Genomic DNA, 17065 nt, shown 5'->3' with positions numbered 1-17065 from the left:
AGGGAGGGGTGCCCCGACCAGGTACTGGGGGATTCAGAAGGGAGGGGTGACCCGACCAGGTGCTGGGGGATTCAGAAGGGAGGGGTGCCCCGACCAGGTGCTGGGGCTTCAGAGGGGATTGGTGCCCCGATCACTTCCTGGGGGCTTCAGAGGCAAGGGGTACCCTGACCACGTGCTGGGACTTCAGACGAGAAGGCACCCCGACCGGGTCCTGGGGGCAGCAGGACAAGCCCAGGGTTCCGTCGTCACTTTTCACTCCCTACTCCCGAATCTCGCCCTGAAGTTGCAGCCAGTCCAGGTATTCATTTACCCATAAAATTAAGTATCTGTGAGTAACACAAGTCACTAATCCACACAGATCTGAGTCTACAGATACCTCCCAGAGACGCCACCATCCCTTCTGGTAGAAGAACAGCCCAGGGGCCCACGCTGCTAGGAAGGGAGACTGTCTCCAGCCTGACGCTGCAGAGTCCTCAACACAAAGTCTACCTTCTGGAACCATGCCGTCTCCTACAGAGGAAACTAGGGGCATGTAGGGTTTTTTAAAATCTTTTTTTTTTTCTTAAGACAGAGTATCCCTCTGTCACCCAGGCTGGAGTGCAGTGGCTCGATCTCGGCTTGCTGCAACCTCTGCCTCTTGAGTTCAAGTGATTCTTCTGCCTCGGCCTCCCGAGTAGCTGGAATTACAGGCGCCTGTCACCGCGCCTGACTATTTTATTTCTATTTTTAAGTACAGATGGGATTTCACCTTGTTGGCCAGGCTGGTCTTGAACACCTGACCTCACATGATCCACCCGCCTCGACCTCCCAAACTGCTGGGAATACACGCATGAGCCACGGTGTCCGGGCCATATAGCTATTTAAATTTGACTAAAATTAAATAAAATTAGAAGTTCTCATTTACACTTCAAGCATTCAGTTACCCACAGGCGGCCACTGACCAGAGGCTGGTAGAGATGTCACACTCCACACTGCAGAAGGATCTAGGGACGAAATGGCTCTAAGATCATCTCAGAATCTTTATGTTGAAGCTACTGAAGTTTTACTCTGATTATTATGGACATCAGCATTCTCCCACTTAAAAATGTCAGTGCTATTGCAGTGATCAGATCTGTGACTTCCCATCAGCTCTTCTCTTCCTGGATAGATAACTGTAGAGCATCTGCACTCTGCCTCCACACTAAGGGGTAGTAGAAGGCTCCGTGTAAAATCAGGGGGAGAAAAAAAAAATGAATCCCTAGTCTGCCTCCCCCCCTACGATTTTGTGAAACTCCTCTTAATATGCACAATAACTGCCAGAGTTGCAATAAAGAAGCATCCCTTCACCAGGAAGCAGCAGGGAAGCAAGAGGAGGGAGATGCAAAGACCCTCCGTTCCCTCTGGGACCCCAGGCCCAGCCAGGACTGAGAAGGGCCGCACAGCCCGGCAGACCCGCACACCTGATGCGAACCATACACACGGCTTCCCTGGGCCTCGGTCCCCTGCTCTGCCCTCACTGGCCACTGTGGCTCTGGGTAGAGGCAGCTCCCTGAGCCCCAACACCCACAGCCAGTCCCCTCCTTGCAGGTCTCAGCTGCGCTCTCACTGCCTCCCTGACGCTTCTCATCATCCGCGTACCGTGGCCACTCTACCCCACAGCCCTTGCTACCGCCCACCCCACCACGGAGCCTAGCACACAGCAGGTGCCCAAGACGCCCCAGTGGGCGGGCATGCCAGGGTAGGGCTTGGAGTTCCAAGGGCCTCGTCCCGCATCACACCACAAACGCCACGGAGGCTGTGGAAGGGGTCCAGGTTTCAGGCCTGTACTCAGCTTCTCCTGGCCCCCGAGGCCAAGAACCTAGCAAGGGAGCGCAGCCGGAAGCAGGGTCCCAAACCCCCTTCATGCTCCTCAAGAGGAAGGGGGCTTCGGGGCACAACCCCACGAGCGTCTTCCTCCTGCCAGGCTGCCTGTCACAGCCCCGACACCTTCACAGCAGGGAAACCCACTCCTGTGAGGAGAAAACCACCAAGTACAACAGGAGCCACGTCCCCCGCAGCGTCTGCTGAGCCCAATAGCGACAGCAGCAGCCGGGCCCCCACTCAGCACACACCGACTCCGAACCCGCCACGCACACCACAAGGCCGACCATCTTGAAGCTCAGCTTCCACTCGTCAGGGCCCTCTTCCAGGAGAGCTCGGCATGTCTATCTTCCCTGGGCTCACAGAAAGGAGTGGGACCCAACCCCGAGTGTGCACAAAGTTAAGCTCCCACTAGCTGTGCAGACAACCTCCCTAGCCCTGGACTGAGAAGGGGCCAAGCGCAAACAGCCATATTTTGCCCGCACAGGTACGGAATTCAGTCAGCTCTCTCAATGAAGTCGTGACAGGTCAACTCCAGGCTCCTCAGTGCTCTGGGGTTCACCTCGGGCCACTGCACCTTTGAAACGTGGCTGTGGACTCCTCTAGGGTGCTCACTTTCATGGCCCATTTCATTCAGACACTGCAGGCCCCTATCGTGGTGTCAATACCCAGGACACCCCTGCTGGCATCCTCTGAGATGCTGCTGCAGCTGCTGTGATCTGAGAACAGCCATGCACAGGCATCAAAGGGAGGACTTCTCAAGTCTCCTCCAGGGGCAGTGACTACAGCTTTGAAAGACGTTGCACTGAATCCTGGGTGAGCCTGGCTTGGTCCGCAATCTAATCCGGGTTCCTGGGGAGACACACTCTGTTGTAATTGACAGAGGCTGTGGGTGGCAGCTCTACCAAGACTGATAATTGCAACTAGTCTGAGATTTACTATCCATACTTTCTATTTGATGTTTCAAAGGAAAGCATCGTGAAGTTCCAGTAGCAAGGAATTTTCTACAATCTATCACATTAAGATACAGCAGAAATGTAGCTAAAATGTTCATAGGGTCTATGCAGAGGAAGAGATGGGTCTATTTCAGGAAAAGTGCTTGCTGGCTTTTTAGAAACATAGTGAAATCCCTGACAAGTAAAAGGTTGTTTATACTTTTTCTTTGGAACAGAGGGAAAGTTCTTTCTTATTATTTGAATACATTAACTATATTTAAGTGTTCTGGTAGACTGAGTATTAAATATTCAAAAGGAAGTAATTCTGTTCGGTCTATTTCATTCTTTAAATGTAGCTTTCAAAAACTGACAAATACCTGGCCGGGTGCAGTGGCTCACGCCTGTAATCCCAGCACTTTGGGAGGCCGAGGCTAGTGGATCACGAGGTCAGGAGATTGAGACCATCCTGGCTAACACGGTGAAGCCCTGACTCTACTAAAAACGCAAAAAATTAGCCTGGTGTGTTGGCGGACACCTGTGGCCCCAGCTACTCGAGAGACTGAGGCAGGAGAATGGCGTGAACCTGGGAGGTGGAGCTTGCACTGAGCCGAGATCACACCACTGCACTCCAGCCTGGGCGACAGAGCAAGACTCCATCTCAAAAAAGAAAAAATAAATAAAAAGTGGAAAACACCCCATATCTGCCCTGGCTCCAGCCATCTCCATGGAGTGGACAGAGCTTGAGAAAAGCTCACTGTGGAGGCGTAGAAGGCCAGGCCGGGCCGGGCCTTTGCTCAGCAGATGAGCAAGAGGGTCAGCCACCCTAGTGAAGAAGCCCATGTTTGCTATGTTACTGATGATACCCACATAAATTTCTATTTGCCTCCCACACAGACCTGGGATCTTTGTTTGAGCAAGCGACTCATACCAACAGTCCCTCCATGCCATCATTTCCCTGACCTCCCCCAGAAAAGCCAGGCCAGGCAGCGTCCCCACACGGGCACTGGGGCCCAGGAAGATCCTGGTCCTGCCCCTCTTCTCTCTCGTCCCTGCAGCACCCTGGCTTGCTGTGGAAGCCCAGCAGTGCTGGCTGAACCCACGTTCACCTGGGGCATTCAGAAGAAGCCTCCGTGCAGAAATCAACTGGGAAGGAGGGCTGTGTGTGCTGGTGCTGGCAGGTCACTCCAATGGATTTGCAGAACTCCGTTTTCAACACAGGTGCGCCACCAAGTCCCTCAAGCCCTTTGTGAGCCTAGAGCCACAGAGCCATTTGCGGCATTCTCACAATCTCTAACAACCCTGCACAGAGGCCCTGTTTTTCCAAAGGACCATAAAATTTTCCGTGTAGACAAAGTTTGACATAATGAAATAAAGTGAAGTCACCACTTCTATTTTCTATTAATCCATTCATTCAAACAAGTATCTCTTGAGTATGTGCATCGAATACTGTGGAATTAGGATTTAGTCCATGCCTTCAAGAAATATACATCACAGAAGAAAAGGTATAGCTTGTAACTAACAGTGCTGAACAGGCAAGAAATACACATCGCAGAAGAAACGGTATAGCTTGCAACTGTAACAGTGCTGAACAGGCAAGAAATAAACATCATAGAAGGAAAGGTAGAGCTTGTAACTAACGTCATAGAAGGAAAGGTGTAGCTTTTAACTAACAGTGGTGAACAGGACAGAATTTCACAGGCTCATCAGGAGCCACTGAGGAGGAAGCCATGATTCACATCCACCTGCAGTAGATAAATGTTTCCCGGATAAAGTAACTTTTCTACAGTGATATCTGCTCCTTATTGCTTAATCCTCCTCGATAGGGTATTAAATTAGCACTTTATGTGCTGCTTATATAAAATACATCTTTGTCAGGGGAGGTTATAAAATAATACTTCACACAAGCTTGGGCTGTGAATGGTGCGAGGCAATGGGACGATGTGTTCCCGTGTTCTCGAGACGCAGAAGGGGCAAGACCCTGCTTCCCTTCTCCTCCCCACCGCCCTGTTCCCAGATGAGGGGCGGAGGCAAGGCCGCCGGGCAGTCCTAGAGCTGGCTCCAGGGCCAGGACACCACGCCCAGACTCTCTGTGCCCCATGCAAAAAACACAGACTGTGGGACAATCACCAATTTACCTGGCAGTGGGGAGAGTCCTTCGTCAAAAGCCTGTGCTTCCAGGAGCCAGGACAAAGCAGGAGCCCCTAGGAAAACAGTTCCGGGTGCTCCTGAAACCTGGGCAGAGTCACAGTCTGGCAGGAAGCACCAGTGATGCAGGTGTGCCCAAGACTGGGAGGATGGCCAGATGCCTGGAGACCAGACCGGCCTGCAGGAGATGACCACCTCTCTCTGGTTCATTAGAGACAGACAGTCTGGGCTTCACTTTTGTATGTGGAGTCTCACAGTACAGAAATGTCACAAAGGGATTAGACTTCGTATACCCCAATTTTTTTAATTAAAAAAACACAATTATTTCAACTAATTCTAAATCCAACAAAGAAAAATAAATAAGTATATAAACGCATACCTCCAAAATGTAAACCACAATCTCTTTACCCATAGGAGACCCAAAATTTAGTTTACCTTTTCTTCAGTATTATCACTTTTTTTTTAAGCCATTACTGAGGTGTCTCCTCACCGCCCCATGAGGAGGTTCATGGGCTCTTCAGGGCTCTTTGCTGTTTCATCGTTTTTTAGATTTAAGGGCAGGATCATTTTCCCACACTTGCTTGCTTCCCTGATCACCAATTTTTCACAAGGACATCATTGTGCCTCAGAAAACCTAGTAACTGAACTTCATTAAAAGTGAAAACAATAAGGACGTGTTGGCTGCTATGACAGCATCCTCAGTCACCGAATCTCCCTGGGGGACCACACACACCCCCAATCTCCTTGGAACCCCAGCATGCAGGTATCGCTGCGGCTGACAGGACTGACCTACCCTGGGGGGGCATGAAAGCAAAGAGAAGAGAAAGCAGGTGACTCATTTAGGAAACTTCGGTGATTCTCTCGAGTCACGTTTCTCAAGGTGTCAGGGGACAGCCACATGCAGGGAACCTCCTTGGCCTGGCAGGTGGCAGACTCCTGGGACCCTCCTCAGACACGTTAATCGGAGAATCTAAAGGCGGGTAGACTCTGAAAAGTATCTGTAAAGGAAGGACTTAGCTCTGCTGTGACCCTACTACACATGGGGTCACGCAGGATGCTGCTTCCGGCGTCCAGTCTCCATTTCACTCTCCTGGGAGGAACACCCGTCAAGTCACAGAGCACGGTCTTCAGCGAACACCTTCCTGCGCGAGCTCCACTGTCTCCCAGCCCTGCAGGAGTAGCCGCCGAGTAGGGGAAACAAGTCTTTGCTCCTGACCCGGCCACCTTGATGCTGGGCATAAAGACCAGCACTGCTACGTCTCTGGGGAAAGGAGCGGCCCTGGGCAGGAATGCACTTGGCAGCCCCGGGGAGTGGCCAGGTATGGACAACCAGGCCTCTGCCCGCAGACACGTCAGCACAGCATCCTGGAGCAGAACTTCCAGCCCAGCTGAGCCTACAGATGGCTGCAGCCCTGGACAGCATCTTCACAGTGACCCGGGGAACTGGGCCAGAGCCGCTCAGCAGGGCTGCCCTGAATTTCCAACCTGAAAAAGCTGTACAGTCGTACGTGTATGTTGCCTTAAGCCCCTAGGTTTTGGGGTCACTTGTCACACAGCGACAGACAGTGGATGTGCACGGACTCCCAAGGCCACGATGGCCTCTGCCGGCCTCACCCGGGCTGTCTCATCTGTTCCCGTGACATCACGTTTCTCAGAGCCAAAGGCTGCCAGGGCCCCCTCTTTTCTTCACGACGTCGTTACAAGCTCACGATACAAACTGAAAATACCCAATATGTAAAATACAACGTATGACGCAATACAGGGTGAACGCGCAGGCACATACACAGGCGAAACAGGCGCATGCGCGAAACAGGTGTATGAACACAGGAACAGGTGTACACGCATGAAAGAGGTGAACGTGTGAAGGTGTACACGCGTCAAACACGTGTGCATATACACATGAAAGCACCAGACATGAAGGGCTGTCTTTGGGAGCCTAGTTTTTAGACATCTCCCTCACCCTTTTACATCTGCACGATCACAAACACAGCACACCACAGTACTGAGGGGAAGCCCCAGCTTCTCATGGGGGCACATGAGGCTTTTTATTTATGCCACAGGTTGCATCACTACATCCTAGAACTGCAAGGCCCCCCACTGCCAGGACTGAGTCAGGTCCACCCTGTGCTCCAAGGACCAGGCCGCCTGCCAGCCCATACGGACCTGCCCCTCAGATGGTGCTGCTGCTTCTAAAACAGAGGCTCAGCCCCACCCAGAGACCTGCAGTACCTGTTATTAAATCAAGACTTGGCTGTGGGTAAACGTGAAGATTTTTATTAAACATGACTCTGGAACATTCAAAGGACCATAACTGAATGCTCCTTTCACAGCCACGGCGTGTCCAGACGCTCATGGAGAAGGCCAGGGAGTGGGAACCCACGGAGCCCCGACAAAGCAGACTCGGAGCTGAGTGGCGCAGTTAGCACCGATTTTGTTTGACACTTGCCTTTTATATTCAGATTAAAGTAAAAAACAACACGCAAAAGTAGCTCACATTCTATTTCAATTCTCTATTTTTGTAGTAACTGGGCCCCTTTCCCTCTGCTTTCCCAGCCAAGCGATAAATAGGCCCAGCTGGGATTTGTCAAAGTCTGGACCTCTGTTGTAGAGTAAGTGAGGAGGGTAGGGAGGGGAACAGAAGTGGTGAGGAGGATTGGGGGATAGGGAGGGACAGAGGAAAGGAGGGAGAGAGAGAGAAACCCCCGGAGGACTGGAGGCAGGAGGGATGCTCCCTGGCAGCCTCAGGTTCCCCATTCCAAGGTAACTGAGCTGGCATCACGCACGCGGTACCGTCATATGACTTGGCTGACACACACCAGAATGACAACAAAATGCTTGAGGAGAAGACTAAGCACCAGCATCTTCAGATTAAGGTAGTGTCCCGGTTTCACGCTTGCCTTGTATGACATTGTATAAATTGTAAAGATAACACATTTTCTTACCAGCCACGCTGTTCCCCAAATACTAACTATAACAAAGATCAGACAGCATCTGAGTACTGAGCGTGTGTTAAGCCCCGTGAGGAAGGCATCATTTACTTTGCTAGAGAAAGAAACAGGCTCTGAGAGAAACTTCCTGAGGCCAGGCAGCTGTCTCCAAACCCACCTCGTGCCTCCTGACCCTGAAGGTGGAGGACCCAAGTCATTCACGTCAATAATTTACCTACATGCATGTCAGATTGAGATTCAGCCCCCAGATCTAATCATCTCTATGCAGGAATGTGTCAGGAAGGTATACAATTCTATGAGTTCGACCTGGGGGAACAAAGGCAGGCACCCTCGACACAGATGTAGGGAGGAGGTGGGCGCCCAGCACAGGAGCATGTCCAGCCCTGCCCAGTCACACAGCCACCCTGCCATGCCAGTGCAGGAGCCGCCACCGCGTCTCGGGGAAAAGCAGCTTCTCCTGCACAGGAATCTTCCCCTGAAAGTGTGTTCCTGAGAAGGTGTGGACCAACATCTCAGAAATTAGACACCGTGTAACACGCTTATCTATACAGGCTGCCTATGTCAGGGAATCACCAATAATTCCCATCTCGCCATCAATTATTTCTGGTAAATACTGGTTATTCTAAGTTAACTGAGGCAACACAAGAACAATATAATGGAAATGTCAGAGTCAATCAGCTCCATCTGCTGAAGAGCTGGGACTAATGATGAAACCTAAGGAATCCTGGAGAACGCAGCAGGATCCCAGACCCCGCGGACCACCCCAGCCTCCTTCCACAGGAGAGTTAGTCGTGGCGCCAAGGAACGGCTTTCCAAGGAATCTCAGAGGAACTCAAGGTCTTGAAAGTTTAATGGGAATTGAATATTTGCATCTGAGTCACACGAGCACATTAAAAGTAAAATTTCCTCTTTCCACTAGAATTATGAGCTTGCGGCGGCGACACTGGCTGTATCTCATGCTCGTGAGATGTTTGGGCACAGCCGTGCATCTCTGGTGAATCATTTATAATAATATGAAAGAAGTGCTTGGGCCCTCGATCCAGGACCACAGACCCTACCAACGAGGGTCTAAACAGGACAAGCCTCGGCCTGGAGAGGCTGGTGTCCGTGGGGGCTGGGAGGAGCACCAAGGAAACTCAGGGGCAAGCCCCACCCAAGCTCGGCATGTCCTACCCCACGCAGTCGACATCAGCCACAGGGATCTTTTGTTGTTTTTTTGTTCAGGAAGGAACATATTAAAAAGCCCGGGGTCCAGGGCCTGGACTCCTCAAAGCTCTCCACAGAGCCGGGTTAATTGGCACCTTCCGCCATGTTAAAATCAACTATATATGGCTGCTGAGGGCATCTCAGAGCAGGTGTAACGCTGAGCTTTCTTGCTGTCTGGGGAAAGCAGGAATTCCAGGCCTCTGCCTTCCTACCTCCCCAGAGGCTCTAGCCCAGATGAGCTCAACTTCTCCCAGGTAAGGAGCACAGAAAAGCTTCCCACATGCCCCTCAGGTCACACACGAGCGGTGCAGACCCTTGTACCTTGGCACGAGCCCTCCCAGAGGCAGAAGCCCAGCCCTGTGGCCCCGGCCTGGCAGGAGGCAGCTGCTGGGGCCCCTGCTCAGGGTTCAGCACAGCGAGGTCCAGCCACAGCAGGTGAGACATCCACCACCCGGCCATTCATCTTTAACCTAAAACAGACACAGGAATTTGGCAAGGGGTTCCTTCCCCTGACAAACCCATCCTTCCTGTTCTCATCTCTCCCTCCTGCCCCAGTACTGCGCCCAAGGCCACCCAGCACTGCGCCCAAGGCCTGACTCCCAGTTTCACAGGGAATCCAAGACAATTAAGATTTTGAGAAACTGGGAGCTACATAGAAAATGAGTCATTAAAGCCAGTGTCCACTGATCCTCCCCTCCCCACAGCGGAGAACAGTCCTCGGGATAAAACCCACGGGGCAGGGAAGACGCGATCAAGGTGGGCAGGACAGAGGAGCCACAAAGCAGGTGGTTCGGAGAACAAGGCCACGTGAACACAAAGCTAAAGTGCTCAGCGGCTGGAAGACAAAACACAGGAGACAGAAACACTGACCATTTACAAAGAAAAGAAAAAAAAAAGCCTCACTCTTAAGAGTCCATCAAGATTTAAGTTCTCAAGTCACAATGTATCAGCACAGACTTCTCATAATGCCTGAAACTTGGCGCAGTAAACACGTGAATCAGTTCTCCCAAGTCCATCGTTTTCTTTGATGAGCCTCTTGAGTCTCAGGCTGGTTTCAAAGTAAGCCCTTCTCTGTTTGTTGATGACTTAATAATTAACATACTTGAAAACACATTGACTTCCAAATTAATCTGCTAATAAAATATTAATTACCACACTGGCTGTCATCCACAGAAAAAAACACAATCACTTTCTGGTTTTAAAAACATTAGAATTCAAAGCCACTTTGCCCATCAGAACAGCCCCTGATTTTGACAAGGGCATTCCAAAGCTAATCTGAAAAACTAATCCAGGCCATGATCGCTGGGGGGTCGGACTTGCCTCATCACCCCACCTCCCTTCTGGAATTAGACAGAACTTAGACGCTTAGTCTGATGGGAAACATTTACAATCTATTCTCTCCGAAGCTACCTGGAGGATTTCCTCCACATGACAAAGCCTTGGTCTCCACAACCCCTTATCTGACAACTCTCTTAACCAACTGTCAATCAGGAAATTTTCAAATCTACCTATGACCTGGACACCCCTGCTTCCAGTTGTCCCACCTTTCCAGACCAAACCCATGTACATCTTACATTTATTTGATTGATTGTCTTATGCCTCCCTAAAAGCTATAAAACCAGGCTGGGCTCTGACCACCTTGGGAATACGTTCTTAGGATCTCCTGAGGGCAGTATCAAGGGCCATGGTAACTCATTTGGCTCAGAATAAATCTCCAAATGCTTCACAGAGTTTGACTCTTTGCTGACACGGTACCTTTCATGGGTATTCATCGAGGGGACTCACAATCAACCGGAGGCATCAGTTGCCCACTGTGCAGAAGTCTCTGCAGGACTGAGCCTCTGGCACGGGGACTCCAACCCCTGAAGCAGCAGCTCTCCCACGTCCCACGGCCTGATAGACCTGCACCTCCCGGGCTTCTCATTTCAGAGTCTCAGCAACAAATCTACCAAACGTGATCAACATCACAGAATATTCCTCGGGGCTTTTGGCTGTTGTTTCTCCCCAAGTTTACTCTAGAACCAGAATGGCAACACTCGGAACAGGATGGTTCTCAGTCACCGACCCTCCTGGTAAATACACTGTCTCCAAGGCCCTTTCCCGCCAGTCACAGCTTCCTTCATGTCAGGCTCGAAGGCCACCTCCCCAAGAAGGAAACCTCTTCAATCCAGCAACCACAGCTCCTGTTCCCATCTAGAGCTTGTCTGCCAGGAAGGGAAGACTCTTCATTCCAGAGACAGCAGGTGCCACAAACTCAGGGTATTAGCCATTGCGAAGGCAAACACTCATGAAATTAATAGACTTTTTCCTCCTTGGATACTGACGTTTTCTCTTCTGGAGGTCAGCCAAGGCCATCTGCACGAGTCACGAGCGTGATGGCTCCAGCCCCTCCTTCAGTGTCAGGAGTGTGGCTCCACTCTGAGACCCTCCTACATCAGCCAGGCCATGCACCTGTTCCCACGACTGCTGTCAGCGGACTACAGCGATTCTAAGATAGTCAGCAAGCTGACGTTCCGAAGGAAGCATTTTAAAGAAAAATGTGTAAGTTTTATTGCATGAAATCAGCTACATCTTTTGCTACTCCAGAGGCTTGTTTTGCTTTCCTCAAGGTTCTCTACAATGATCCTGACAGTCAAGGTTCCCAGTTACAGGCAGAGGGTTGGGCAGGCCGCGTCTGATGTGTAACACACAGAGGATCCACGTCAAAGGATTTTCCCTGTTCACCAACATCATCAGGACAAACTTTAAACAGTAATAATCTGCCTGTCTGGAAAACTGAGCTCACTTGAGGACTAATGCAACAAATATATTTGACAAAGTTGCAGGTGGACGTTTTAGTGAATGAATCACTATTTCAAGGAGGATAAAGGCTCACTATTCAAAGGCATGTTTTTGTCAAGTTTTCTAATTTCAGCTTCATGCATTTAAATCATGAAGTGAGACTTGTACCTCATACATTACAGAATCTCTACAAAATAGACAAAATTCCAATTCTGTACCTTCACTCTCATTCTTTTCCATATGTGTACAGATGGTCGTAATTTAAGTTGGCATTCCAACAGGATTTCTAAATTAAACTGTCTTCTACTTTAAACACTACGTGTTAAACATTACACATTCCATTGTTCAACATTTATAGCAGGGTCTGTATGGCCCGTTTTAAAGATTTCTTCCTCACTAAAAACAAGTGTTTAAACAATAAATGGTCTAACTCTAAAATATTCTAGAGACAGAGATACATTTGGAGAGTGGACACACTTAACACAGAAGTCCGCAACATCAAACAGGCACAACCAGCAGTAAGGGTGGAAAGGGCGCCATGTGAGTGCCCCTAAAAACACACACAAGCCTGGCTGCTTAAAAGGAATGAATATAGCTCAACACTCCTATGTGAACATTGATGTGTCTACTGCCTTACAGAATCCTCCTAGCTGAGCTGCAGGAATCTTCTTTGGAACCTTTTCTCACCTACACTGCCTACAGGTGCCCACTGGGCTCCCTGGGCAGTATCATGTCTTTGTTTAGAATATCACACTATTTGGAGGCCTGTTTAATCCCAAGTCAGAGCCTTATCATAACTCAGACACCATCCCTCAGGGCTTGTGGGCCAACTTCGGCTAATGCAGGCTGCTCCACAGTGCCCTGCAGATGGGCTTGGTGCATCCACACGATTTTAAGATTTGGGGCTGCCGTTTTCTGCAGTCACAGATGCGGACTTACATATTCATCATGACTGAAGGCAGCACGTATTTTTATGTTCCTTCTGTAATGGTAATAATCATGGCAACATTTCCTCGATCCTTAGAAAAGCCTCCTAACAGCAGTTGCATTCCACCCCCTTCCTTAAAATTAATAGAATTTACCAAACTAGGTGAAATCAGTGTTCATGAGAAAGTGAGAAATCAGTGTTCACACAATGGCATAGTAGCTGGGCATAGAGTGTACGTCAACATCCCAAACTAAGCCCCCATCACAGTTATTCCCAACTCGCTGGAAAGCTAGAAAATTTAGAAGGCTTAAAACATAATTATAAATGAAAATAACAAGAAATCAAAGTTTTTGAGGAGCATTTGTTAGCCAAACAAGGAAAGCCATTAACCAGTGCTGATTACATTGCATTTGATTACAGCAGCCAAAGACGTGTCAAGAGGAAGAGACTTTTAAAGATTAGTCTTTCGGTAAGAATGGTTGCTTAACAAGTTCAGACTACTGGGGTACACCAATCATCAATTAAAAAGCAAGGTAAACTAGGGTGAGTCATTTTCCTTAATCCTTAATGCGTCAAAAATTACCACATTGGCCAAGCTGGTCTCCAACTCCTGACCTCAGGTGATCTGCCCGCCCCGGCCTCCCAAAGTGCTGGGATTACAGGCGTGAGCCACCACGCCTGGCTGAGAAGTGTTTGACAGAGGCTGAGGGGAGGCTCCTGTCCCTTCCAGGGACATCCACATCCCACCTAGTTTCCCATACCGACTGTGACACTCGAAGCATCACAGCAAGGGCAGCTGCATCCCCGCAGTTCTCTGCACTCATGCCACAGCTGCGTGAGCAGCCACCGCCCTGGAGCTGCCACTCAGCCTTATCGTGCTGGTACAAGCACAGCAGAAACTACCAAGCCCCCAAGAGGGAGGATTGGGGACCCAGGGGAGTGAACCAGGAGGGAGGAGTGGGGGCCCTGGGGAGTGAACTATGAGGGAGGCGTGGGGGCTCAGGGGAGTGAACAAGGAGGGAGGCGTGGGGGCCCAGGGCAGTGAACCAGGAGGGAGGAGGGTGGAGTTCGGCCCAGGGAGTGAACCAGGAGGGAGAAGTGTGGTCCAGGGGAGTGAGTCAGGAGGGAGGAGGGAGGAAAGCGGTCCAGGAAATGAAGCAGAAGGCTCTGGGTGTAGCAAGTTCACACACCACAAATACCTCCCAATCCATCCGCGTGCAGGGAGGGGATGGAAACCACACAGGACCTGCAGCGCTTTCTCCTCGCAGATGAGGAGTGAGGATACCGACTCATGCACAAAATCAGAGCTAAATTTCTACCACGGTGGGGAGACGCTTCATAGACCCAAATGGGTACAAAAAGAAACCAATCATACAAGATCAGTGGATGGAATGGGATCAGAAATTTAAGCCTGTAACGAGTTTTCAGAAAAAACTTCACTTGATCTGCAAGATGACTGCAGCTCTGCTTGATCATTTCTGCAAATGTCTAACTCGCGATGAGCCATCTCAGAGCCGTTCAAGAGGAGTAACAAAATCAAAACGCCACGGCATCCTCCGTATTTTAGATAGCCTGCAACAGTATGGAAATGAGCAGCGGTGCCAGAGCTTTCAAGTTTGTTTGAAGTAAATTCCAGCATCAGGGCAGCATCTTCCTGGCTGAAGCAATGAGGTAGGCTCCTGCTCACCGCATGGGAGACCAGCTTTCAGCTAAGCTGCTGTTAAGGGTCTGCAAACCATGATCCCCGACCGAGCTTTGGCCAGGGATTTTTACACGTTGAAGTTTTCACAAAAGAAATATATGCAGAGACTTCTGTGGCCCTCAAAGCATAACACGTTGCCTACTCTGCCCTTTACAGGAGCTTCTAGCTTTGCTGTCAGTTACAAAGTGTTTCTATAAAATAATGTCACTGATTCTCAAGCATGCCAGCAAAAGTCACACTTCACAACAACCCTCAATGGAGATGCACCATCCTGTGTTTCACACAGATTTTAGATTTTTAAAAGCCAAAATAAGGGAGGTAATTCAGCTAAGTATTATAGTAACACAATTTGAGATACTTAATGATGTGTGACAACAGAATACTTGGCATTCCTGTGAGGCAATAAACTAGCTCAAACACAAAATAGCAAATCAAAGCATGTTTTGGCCTCTCAAAGTGATCAGTGAAATTGGAAATAACATTCAGTTAAATGACACTAAAAAAAAAAAAAAAAAAAAAAGCACAAACAAAACAAATACTACTACACCATCACTCCTTAAATTTATTTAACTACTGCTGCCAAATAAAATGGAGAGACTTCTTACTGCAGGGTAATAATCGGCCATTGTCATCATGAAATAGACCGCTGTGCAGGCTCAGGCCCTCCAGCCCACAAAGGCAGGGGGAGGGAGGAGAAACGATGGCCAGAAACAAAGGGACAGGGCAACCATGACCTAGTCAGCAATTGTACCCTCTCACCTTTCTTCTGGACTTACAATTTTGGAGCCATCTGGGTTTACCTTCCTATGTCCATAAGTCAGCAAGTTCTCGAAGCCAGAAATCTACAATGCTTCTGGCAGCCAAGTCCTCTCGGCCTTCCCCCCATGTTTTAGGGCCTCATCAGCTCACCCCTGGATAGTATCAATGGCCTCGGAGCTCCAGTCAACCTTGCACTCCACAGACTCAAGTATGCCAAGAGCCACTCCAGGCTGCCACTGCCATGACCAAAGGCTTTCAGAGACAGTCGCCAGCACTGCACAAATCCATGTGGCTTCACCAGGCGCAAAGCGGCTCCAGCATTCCATCCAGCCTGTCGCTGCTACCATAGCTGTGAGTCTAGGATGTGTCAGGAAGGGAAGGAAGACACCATGTACCTCATCTCATTTAAGCTTCAGTGTCACAAGGTGGATTTTGTCGTGCCCGTTTTATGGATCAGGAAAGTTTTAAGGAGGGCAAGCACAGGGCCCTGCTGACACAAGAGCAAGACCCGCAGAGGCCTGGGCATGACCCCCGTCCCACGCTCCCTGGGTCCTGATATCCACTCCTCCCCCGTGGGAGCCTGATCCTGGGTCTGCCTGAATTGCTACCATTCCTAAGACACGACTCACGTCTGTCCACCTCCTCCTTTATCTGTTTCCCGCAGCCCAGAGGCGTGTGTGCTCTTCCATCCAGACAGACATCACACTTCAGCACCTGCATCTGACATCACTTCAGCCAAAAGCTTCTCTCAAACCTCCCCCACACCTGCCGGTCACACAGGTCTGCACCCATCACCTTTCTCACACGAATTCTCACATATTCCTGTGTAGCACCATCCAACTGATGATAGTCTGGGAGGAGGAAGCTTTGTAGATAAGTCCACGTTCTACTTTGCTCCCAGCCCTCCGTCTTGCGTCTTGCATGAGGCAACCGATTAACAGCAAATTCATTTCAGCACAACATTTCCATTTGAAGAAACGCAGAGCATAGGGCTCTGGTCATAATTAAAAGCTTGTTTCATTTGTCATTTGAAATTCCATGTACTGCTGCAACAGCAGCACCCCCTCCTCGCCAGGCTCTGCCCTAAGGACATCTTTCTTCCAGTGCTCGATTCCCATCAGAATCCTGGCAGTGACAGCCCCGCAGGTTTCCCAGCGCCTCGGGCTGCGGCTTCCACGCTGGGCCGGCACTGACAGGACCGGAATGGTGCCCCCAACAACTACAGGATCGGAAGCTGGTCGACTGCTCTGTAGGATGGAGACATGTTAGTAATCCCCGACATTTCCACTGACAGGCTGCTCAGGTAAACTGGGAAAAATCCACAAACTAGAAAGAATCCATGGGGAGGAGTACTTCTGTCTCCAACCTGGCAGCAAATGGTGGCTGTGCAGACGATCTCTTCAGGAAAACTATCGACTGTATCTCAGGTCAACAACAGCCCCGCTGAGGGCCAAAAAATCAGCTCCCCCTGGCCCTCACTTCCTAAGGGTCAACCCTCCCAGGCCACCTCTCCTGGAAGATCAGCTCTGACGCACCCACGACGGTCAGGAACCGGCTCTGGGACACATTTCCCAGGCTCCTGCCCACCGCCCTCTCTCTTCTTCCTCCTCCATCTCCCTCTTCACTCCCATCCGCCCTCCCCCTTTCGCTTCCCTTCTCTCCTTTCCTCTCCCTCCCTCATTTCCTTTCAGCCCTCACCTTCCTCACTGCACTTCCCTATGCAACTCAGCGGACGCATTCTCAGGTCAGTAGAGTTTTCTTTCACTCTGTTTCTATGGCAATGATCATTCTTAATGAACAGAAACCTGTTTCGGACCATGTG

The 17065-nt window shown here is 50.0% G+C and overlaps 1 protein-coding gene across 23 annotated transcripts in view; it reads left to right on the top strand.

Annotated features, from left to right (window-relative positions):
* The window catches only part of LOC135964575 (disco-interacting protein 2 homolog C-like), a 156122-nt gene that overhangs the window by 76896 nt on the left and 62161 nt on the right, over nucleotides 1-17065 (top strand). For 5 of the 23 annotated variants that reach the window (XR_012416973.1, XM_074000137.1, XM_074000139.1 and 2 more), the window contains one exon: nucleotides 3131-12161. The exons of 1 other annotated variant lie outside the window; for it this stretch is intronic. The gene's annotated coding sequence lies outside the window, so the exon portion shown is untranslated. Of the gene's footprint in view, nucleotides 1-358; nucleotides 12162-17065 lie in introns of those variants that run through there. 17 more of the 23 variants (XR_010577063.2, XR_010577062.2, XM_065518705.2 and 14 more) reach the window with 8 other exon arrangements.

Source organism: Macaca fascicularis, chromosome 8 (genome assembly GCF_037993035.2).
Source record: "Macaca fascicularis isolate 582-1 chromosome 8, T2T-MFA8v1.1".
Classification (NCBI taxonomy): domain Eukaryota; kingdom Metazoa; phylum Chordata; class Mammalia; order Primates; family Cercopithecidae; genus Macaca; species Macaca fascicularis.
This window is presented reverse-complemented; position numbering and strand designations above follow the sequence as displayed.